The sequence below is a fragment of the Nicotiana sylvestris genome, chromosome 7 (assembly GCF_000393655.2).
Source record: "Nicotiana sylvestris chromosome 7, ASM39365v2, whole genome shotgun sequence".
In the NCBI taxonomy this organism is placed as follows: Eukaryota; Viridiplantae; Streptophyta; class Magnoliopsida; order Solanales; family Solanaceae; genus Nicotiana; species Nicotiana sylvestris.
The window spans coordinates 172,060,603-172,070,482 of NC_091063.1; positions in this window are offsets into that span (position 1 = coordinate 172,060,603).

The window sequence follows — 9,880 nt, forward strand, 5'->3', positions numbered from 1 at the left end:
CCATAACGACTCCCGAGGCTGGGAAATCCGGGTCGTGACAAGTTGGTATCAGAGCTCTAGGTTACATAGGTCTTACAATTCACGAACAAGCTTAGCTGAGTCTGAGGGATCGGTACGGAGACGTCTGTATTTATCCCCGGAGGCTACAGAGTTAGGAAAAACTTTACATTTATTCTTTCATGTCGTGTGGTTTGGTTTCTCAATGCTAATTGAGTTTCTACTCTGTTCTTTCGTAGATGGCGAGAACACGCGCTTCCTCATCCACCGATCAGCAGCTCGAACCCCCAGCAGCAGCTCTCACGAGGGGCAGAGGGCGAGGGCGAGGCTGTGCTAGAAGCCGAGGTAGGGGCAGATCTCAGCCCAGAGCAGTAGCACCAACGACGGAGCCTCAGGTTGACTTTGATGATGAGGTTCCAGCCCAGACAGTTCTGGTGGGCCCAGCTCTGGTCCCAGAGGGGTTTATTGCTACCCCAGTACTCTAGAATGCTCTGGTCTGTCTAGTGGGCCATATGGAGAGTGTCATCCGGGCAGGCTTGCTTCCTGTAGCACCAGCCATCTCTCAGGCTAGAGGAAGAGCCCAAACTCCTGCTACTTGCACTCCGGAGCAGATGGTTCCCCAATTTCAGACCCCAGCAGCTCAGTCAGTTGGAGCAGTTCAGCCGGGTGTGGTAGCTTAGACCGGTGATGGAGCAGCTATGTCTACTGATGCTTTGTGGAGATTGGACAGGTTCACCAAACTCTTCACTACTACTTTCAGCGGTGCATCTTTTGAGGATCCCCGGAATTATCTAGATAGTTGTCACGAGGTTCTTAGGAACATGGGGATATTGGAGACCAATGGGGTCGACTTTGCTACTTTTCATTTGTCTGGATCTGCCAAGACTTGGTGGAGAGATTATTGTTTGGCTAGACTAGCTGGATCACCAATTTTGACTCAGAGAGAGATCTATCGGAGATAGTTTGAGCGTCTCCAGTAAGGTTATATGACTGTTACTCAGTATGAGAACAGATTCATCGACTTAGCCCGTCATGCTCTTATCATACTTCCCAGTGAGAGAGAGAGAGAGAGAGAGAGAGAGGAGGTTCATTAAGGGACTTATTCAGTCGATTCTACTTCAGATGGCTAAGGAGACAGGGAGTGAGATTTCTTTTTAGGAGGCGGCCAATATGGCCAAGAGAGTTGAGATGGTTCTGTCGCAGGGGGGTGGTCAGGGGTCGGACAAGAGGCCTCGTCATTCAGGCAGATTTAGTGGTGCCTTGTCTTGAGGCAGAGATTCGTATGGTAGAGGCCATCCTCCTAGGCCTTTTCAGTCAGCACTTCAGGTTTGTCATGGCGCTTCAGGTGGTCGTGGCTCTCACATGCAGTATTCTAATAAGCAGCCCTACAGTGCACCACCAGCTCCTATCAATGCACAGCCGCTCCAGAGTTTTTGGGATGATCATTCAAGTTGCCAGGGTCAGTCTCAGTTTCCTCAACCGCATCACTCAGATGGATGCTTTGAGTGTGGTGAGTATGGTCATATCCGGAGGGCTTGTCCAAGATTGGTGGCTACTTAGTCGCAGCAGCAGGGTTCTCGTGCTATGGTTTAGGCACCAGTGTTTTGTCGCCCGCTCTGCTAGCTAGGGGTAGGGGTAGAGGTGCTAGAGGTGGAGGTAGAGGTAATAGAGGTGGAAGTCAGGCAGCTAGATGTGGAGGCCAGCCAGCAGCAGGACCTCCCAAAGATGTATTTTAGGGTGGTAGAGCTCATCCCTGATGTTATGCTCTACCAGCCAGGCCTGAGGCTGAGGCTTCCGATGCAGTTATCACAGGTACTGTTCTAGTTTGTAGTAGAGATGCTTCAGTTTTATTTGATCCAGGGTCTACATACTCCTATGTGTTATCTTATTTTGCACCGTATCTGGTCATGCCTAGTGATTCTTTGAGTGCCCATGTATATGTATCTACACCGGTGGGTGATTCTATTATGGTAGATCGAGTCTATCGTTCGTGTATAGTTAGGATTGGGGGTCTTGAGACTCGTGTAGATTTGTTACTTCTGGGTATGGTTGATTTTGATGTCATATTGGGGATGGACTGGTTATCACCTTACCACGCTATCTTGGACTGTCATGCCAAGATTGTGACCTTAGACTTGCCGGGTTTACCTCGTTTAGAGTGAAGAGGGACTCCTAGTCATTCTACCTGTAGCGTTATCTCTTATGTGAAGGCTCAGTGTATGGTCGAGAATGGGTGTTTGGCCTATTTGGCATATGTTCATGATTCTAGTGCTGAGGTTCCTTCTATTGATTCTGTGTCTGTTGTTCGTGAGTTCCCTGAGGTATTTCCTTCAGACCTGCCGGGTATGCCACCCGACAGGGATATTAACTTCTGCATTGATTTGGCTCCAAGCTCTCTGTCCATTTCTATCTCGCCGTATCATATGGCCCCGCCTGAGTTGAAAGAGTTGAAGGAGCAATTGCAAGACTTGCTTGAAAAAGGTTTCATTAGACCTAGTGTTTCGCCTTGGGGTGCGCCGGTGTTGTTTGTTAAGAAGAATGATGGATCAATGCGAATGTGTATAGATTACCGGCAGTTGAACAAGGTTACAATCAAGAATAAGTATCCATTACCAAGGACTGATGATTTGTTTGATCAGCTTCAGGCCGCCAAGGTATTTTCGAAGATTGACTTGGGATCTGGATACCATCAATTGAGGATTAGGGCATTTGATGTCCCTAAGACAACTTTCTGCACTCGGTACGGGCATTATGAGTTCTTGGTGATGTCATTCGGGTTGACAAATGCCCCAGCCGCTTTTATGGATTTGATGAACCGAGTGTTCAGGCCTTACTTGGATTCGTTCGTGATAGTCTTCATTAATGATATTTTGATCTATTCCCGCAGCCGGGAGGAGCACGAGCAGCATCTTAGAGTGGTTCTTCAGACTCTGAGGGATAGTCAGTTCTATGACAAGTTTTCGAAGTGTGAGTTCTGGTTGAGTTCAGTTGCATTCTTGGGTCATGTGGTATCAGCAGAGGATATTCAGGTTGATCCGAAGAAGATTGAGGCAGTCAAGAACTGGCCTAGACCAGCATCAGCTATAGAGATCCGAAGTTTCTTGGGATTGGCAGGCTATTATTGTCGGTTTGTGGAGGGGTTTTCGTTTATTGCAACCCCAATGACCAGGTTGACCTAGAAGGGTGCCCAGTTTAGGTGGTCGGACGAGTGTGAGGCGAGCTTTCAGAAGCTCAAGACAGCTTTGACTACGGCACCAGTGTTGGTTTTGCCCACAGGTTCAGGGCCATATATAGTTTATTGTGATGCATCTCGTATTGGACTTGGTGCGGTGTTGATGCAGGATGGCAAGGTCATTGCTTATGCTTCGCGACAGTTGAAGATCCATGAGAAGAACTATCCGGTTCATGATTTGGAGTTAGCAGTCATTGTTCACGCGTTGAAGATTTGGAGGCGTTATCTGTATGGTGTGGCATGTGAGGTGTTCACGGATCACAAGAGTCTGCAGTACTTGTTCAAGCAGAAGGAGCTAAATTTGAGGCAGATAAGGTGGTTGGAGCTGTTGAAAGACTATGATATCACCATCTTATATCATCCGAGAAAGGCCAATGTGGTGGCCGATGCTTTGAGTAGGAAGTCAACCAGTATGGGCAGTCTTGCTTACATTCCGGTCGGTGAGAGACCGCTTGCTTTAGATGTTCAGGCTTTGGCCAATCAGTTCGTGAGATTTCTGAGCCCAGCCATGTGTTAGCTTGCACGGTCGCTCGTTCTTCTTTATTGGAGCATATCCGTGATCGGTAGTATGATGATCCCTATTTGTGTGTCCTTAGAGACACGGTGCAGCACGGAAGTGCCAAGCAGGTTACCTTAGGTGATGATGGAGTTTTGAGATTGCAGGGTCGAGTTTGTGTGCCTAATATGGATGGACTCCGAGAGTTGATTTTAGAGGAGGCCCATAGTTCCCGGTACTCTATTCACCGGGGCGCCGCTAAGATGTATCAGGATTTGCGGTAGCATTATTGGTGGCAGAGAATGAAGAAGGACATTGTTGCTCATGTGGCTCGGTGTTTGAACTATCAGCAGGTTAAGTACGAGCAATAGAGGCCCGGTGGGTTGTTCCAGAAGATTGAGATTCCTGAGTAGTAGTGGGAGCGTATTACTATGGACTTCGTTGTTGGACTCCCAGGACTCAGAGGAAGTTCGACGCAGTGTGGGTTATTGTTGATAGGCTGACCAAGTCAGCACATTTCATTCCAGTGGCAGTCTCATATTCTTTCGAGAGGTTAGCTGAGATCTATATCCGGGAGATTGTTCGTCTTCAATCTTCATAGTGTGCCCATGTCTATCATTTCGGATTGAGGTACACAGTGTACCTCACAAATCTGAGAGCAGTTTAGTGAGAGCTGGGCACACGGGTTGAGTTGGGCATAGTATTTCATCCTCAGATGGACGGGATGTCCGAGCGAACTATTCAGATTTTGGAGGATATGCTCCGAACTTGCGTCATTGACTTTGGAGGCTCGTGGGATTAGTTTTTGCCTTTAGCAGAGTTTGCCTATAACAACAGCTACCAGTCGAGTATCCAGATGGCTCCTTATGAGGCTTTGTATGGTAGGCGATGTCGGTCACCGGTTAGATGGTTCAAGTCGGGGGAGGCTCGGTTGTTGGGTACAGATCTAGTTCAGGATGCCTTGGACAAGGTCAGGATTATTCAAGATAGGCTCCGTACAGCTCAGTCCAGGCAAATGAGTTATGCCGACCGTAAGGTTCGTGATTTGGACTTCATGGTCGGTGAGCGGGTATTGCTTCGGGTGTCGCCTATAAAGGGCGTGATGAGATTTAGGAAGAAGGGCAAGCTTAGCCCTAGGTTCATTAGCCTGTTTGATATTCTTCATCGAGTGGGAGAGGTGGCTTACAGACTTGCGTTGCCACCTAGCTTATTAGCCGTGCATCTAGTATTTCATGTGTCCATGCTTCGGAAGTATCACAACGATCCATCCCACGTGTTAGATTTTAGTACTGTCCAGTTGGACAAGGACTTGTCCTACGAGGAGGATCCGGTAGCTAGACCGGCAGGTTCGCCAGTTGAGGTCGAAGAGTTTTCCTTCTGTTCGTATTCAGTGGAGAGGTCAGCCTTTGGAGGCATCAACTTGGGAGTCCGAGTCCAACATGCAGAGCCGTTATCCCCATCTTTTCCCCGACTCAGGTACTTCTTTCTTATGTCCGTTCGAGGATGAACGGTTGTTTTAGAGGTGGAGAATGTGATGAACCAAAAGGTCATCACTAGTTTTAGAAATAAATTCTGCATTCTGAGGCCTTAAAAACCTCTTTCAACATCACCTTGATTTGTGTGTGTTGTCAGGGCGCATAGCCGGAAAGCCATTATGTGAAAATCTGTGAAAATGATGAATTTTCACTTTAAAATGAATTTAAGTTGACTTCGGTCAATATTTTGGGTAAACGGACCCAGATCCATGATTTGACGGTCCTGGAGTGTCCGTATGAAAATATGGGACTTGGGCATATACCCGAAATCAAATTCCGAGGTCCCAAGCCCGAGAAATGAATTTTTGAAGAAAATTATTTTCTGGAATATTTATGAGTTTTTTGAAAATAAAATGTGTTTAAAATTTGATGGTATCGGGCACGTATCCTGGTTCCGGAGCCCGGTACAGGTCTTATATGTGATTTAAGATGAGTTTGTGAAATTTGGTAAGAAACGAACTTGAAATGACGTGAATCGGACCGTATTTGAGAAAATTGGAAGATTTGAAGTTCTTAAGTGATTTCATGATTTTGATGCTAAATTCATAGTTGTTGAAATTATTTTGGCGATTTGATTGCACGGGCAAGTTCGTCGAGGGTTTTTGAGGTAGTGTTCATGTTGGTTTGGAACCCGAGGGCTTGGGTGAGTTTCGGGTAGGTTCCGGGGTGTTTTGGCTTAGGAAATCACTACTATTACATCAGTTCTGGCGTAACTGCACCTGCGAGTCAAGCACTGCAGGTGCGAGCTCGCAGGTGCGAATAATGGGTCGCAGGTGCGGTCCAGCCTCTTGCATATGCGGACAAGCTCCCGCAGAAGTAGTTCTGCAGGAATGGGTATCCCCTCACAGATGCGGCCCCAGCGGGCCTAATCATTTCCGCAGAAGCAATATGTTTTCCGCACGTGCGAGGACACACATGCGACCCAAGGACCGCAGGTGCGAGAGTCGGGCAGTGGAGTCTTTTAAAACAAAACTTCAGCATTTTCTCTTTCAAAATTTCATAAAGATAGAAGCCCTAGGGCGATTTTCTCAAGAGATTTTCTTCCCAACTCATAAGCAAGTGTTCATTAACTGATTACTTTCAACTCTCTAATGTTTTCATCAACTTTTATCTAAAATCCTAGGGTTTAACTGGTAGACAATTGGGGATTTGGGTAGAGTTAGGGCTTTTAGAATAATTGGAATTTAAACCTCGTTTTGGGGTCGTATTTCGAAACTAATTACATATTCAGGCTCGAGGGTGAATGGGTGATCGGGTTTTGGTCAGAACCTCGTGTGTTGACCAAGCGAGCCCGAGGTCAATTTTTGACTTTTTGGGAAAAATGATAGAAAACCTATAATTAAGCATTGGGTATGAATTCTTTAGCATTTATTGATGTTATTAAGTCGATTATGTCTAGATAAAATTGATTTGGAGCCAAATTCAAAAGGAAAAGCAGTGTTTGAGACTTGAGTTGGTCGTGGAAGTTCGAGGTAAGTGGTTAGTCTAACCTTAGCTTGAGGGATTAGGAGTTATGTCCTATTTGATACATGTTACTTGTTGAGTACGACGTATAGGCATGGTGACGAGTATCTATACGTTGGTGTCAAGCATGACCATGAGTCTTAAATTGAAATTGTTGTGTTTTTAATAAATACTACAAATGCCTAAGTTGTTGATTCTCTGTGTTGAAAAGGATTATTATTATTCTCGTGGAAATTACTTATGATTGAGTATTGGTGTTGGTGGAGATAATTAGATGTTAGAACAGGTTTGCTTATAGCTGATTTTCCCGTGCTGGGACGTATTTACTTATACTGTCGATTCTCTTGCTGGATAGTGTTATTTCTATATTGATCCCTTGCCGGGACTTTCGTTGTGATTGGTGTTGAACTGTATATGTGGATCGGGTTGCGCGTCGCAACAATATTATATTTGGATCGGGTTGCACGCCACAACAATATTATGGTTGGATCGGGTTGCACGCCGCAACAATGATATAATTGGATCGGGTTGCATGCCGCAACAATGATATAAATGGATCGGGTTGCACGCCGCAACAGTAATAAATGATATGGATCGGTTGCACGCCGCAACAATGATAAATGATATGGATCGGGTTGCACGCCGCAACAATGTTATTATGTTTTGGATCAGGTTGTGCGCCGCAACAATAGATAATACGAGGTGCTTATAGATTGGTGACAAGTTCCTTATTGTTTTGCTATGAATTCTAAATTGTCCTTATGTCTTTCTCTTAAATTACTGCTGGTAATGATATTCCCTCGCAGCATGTTCCCCCTCTCATCTTTACTTGCTTATTTCTATTTTATTTTCCGATGTATACTATATAACTGCACAAGTTTATTTGGCAGTCTGGTCCTAGCCTCGTCATACTTCGCCGGGGTTAGGCCAGGCACTTACCAACACATAGGGTCGGTTGTGCTAATACTACACTCTGCACTGTGTACAGATCCCGGAGCGGTAGCTTTTGGACCAAAACTTTGGATGGCTGCCTTCAGTCCAGTCAGAGATCCCGAGGTAGTCCTGCAGGCGTCCGCAAGCCCGGCGTTCTCTTCTATCCTTATGTTATGTTTTCATTTATTTCAGAGACAGATTGTACCTTTCTTTCAAGACATTTGTATGTACAATTCGTAGATGGTCCGTGATATTGTGACACCGGTTCCGGGTAGAGGTGTATGTTGGTACCGTCGTACTTGTTTTTGGCTAAGTTATCAGATTACGTCTTCCGCATGTATTTATTTATCGTTAATATTTCACTATTGATCGCATGTTGATTTAAATTATTAAAAAGTGCTAAATAAAAGAGTTAGTGAATCTTTAATGCGCGGCTTGCCTAGCTTTCACGAGTAGGCGTCATCACGACTCCCGAGGGTGAAAAATTCGGGTCGTGACAATTGGTTACCCATTGGTTATCTATTGGTTATCCATTTTCAAAATGGATAATATGGTTCTTATCCATATTTGACCTAATTTTAAAAAGTTCATTATCTAACCCGTTTTTTAGTGGATAATACGGGTGGTTAAATGAAGGGGAGTCTTGGCATAACTGGTAAGTTGCTGCCATGTGACCAGGAGGTCACGGGTTCAAGCCGTGAAAACAGCCTCTTGCAGAAATGCAGGGTCAGGCCGCGTACAATAGATCGTTGTGGTCCGACCCTTCCCCAGATTCCGCGCATAGCTAGAGCTTAACACGCCGAGCTGTCCTTTTTAATACGGGTGGTTAACTAAGTTCTTTTAACCATTTTGCCACCACTGCCGGCAGGGAATCTCTAGACAAGCAATGGGATGGAATAATGAGAGGAATTGGGCTATAACTCACTTTAATGGGAAGAACTCCAGCGCAGAGGTGTTTAGAATGGTGTTAGCTGGAAGCATCTACTATCTCGGGCAAGAAAGAAATCAAAGAGTATTCATGAGCAATCAAAGGCCTGCTCTTTTAATAAATGTGTAAAATGTTTTTTACACATTTTTTCTCAAAGTGAGTAGTTTACTTATTTTTTGATATCATAAGTGAATTCCCTAGTTTTGTTCTTTTAATAGTATCTTCATCTCAAATTTAATATTATGTTTTGTTTCTAACCGTTTTGTTAGAGTATATGCAAACACAATTTCTAGAGTTTTTTTATCCCAAAATAAAAGGTTTAACTGAACGATATTAGAGAAAAAAAAAATAGTTTTTCAATATGTGTCACTCATCGGTTTCAAATACCTCACACTTAAATATTTGTTCGTCTCGAGCAAAGGAAAAAAATAAACCCAATAATAAGATCTAATAACCTCAACAAGACAATAAGTAAAGCAAAAGCAAGAAAAAATAATCATTTGAATATAAATAAACTTTAACCTCAGTCATATTAATCTATTGATGCATAACATGTGTTTGCTAATATACTATTATTACATAATTATGGTTAATAGAATATATATTCCCGAACATTTTGTCATGAAAAGAAAAAAAAAAAAAATTTATGGCTAAACGGGAGCTTAAACCAAACTCACCTTAGCGCTTAAATCCTCGAAAATTTCGTACAACAGAATTCTAATTTCTCCTTTGGTCTTCCTCTTTGCTTACAACCAATTCACTAGGTCATTTCTTCCTTCATCCAAAAAAAGAAATACAGTCAGATTTTTCTACAATATCATCGCTATATAAAAATCATTTACTATAAAAGTTAAATTTTTCTTGGCAGTGGCGTACGCACAAAATTTTATAAGCAGTGTCACCATTTAAATAAATAAATTACTATAACGATAAACGATATCATTTTTATATTTTTACCGCATATTTTCATTTTCTTATTATCTAACATATATATTTAGTAAAAAAATGACGAAGCGGTGCCACGTGACACCGCTTGAGGCAAGGTGTCTACGCCTCTATTTCTTGGAACCGATTTCTATGTTGTGTTATACTATATGTTTTCTATAACAACACTTCACTATAACAAGAAAAAATATCGGAATAAACGAGATTGTTACAAAGAGGTTTGACTGTACTACTTTAACAAATAGAGAACAAATTTTTTTTTATGAAGGTAAGCATTTAAAAAGATGCTATAATTAAACATGGGTACTGATACTCTTCATGTGGTAACTGGTGGTACCAGTATTACTGAT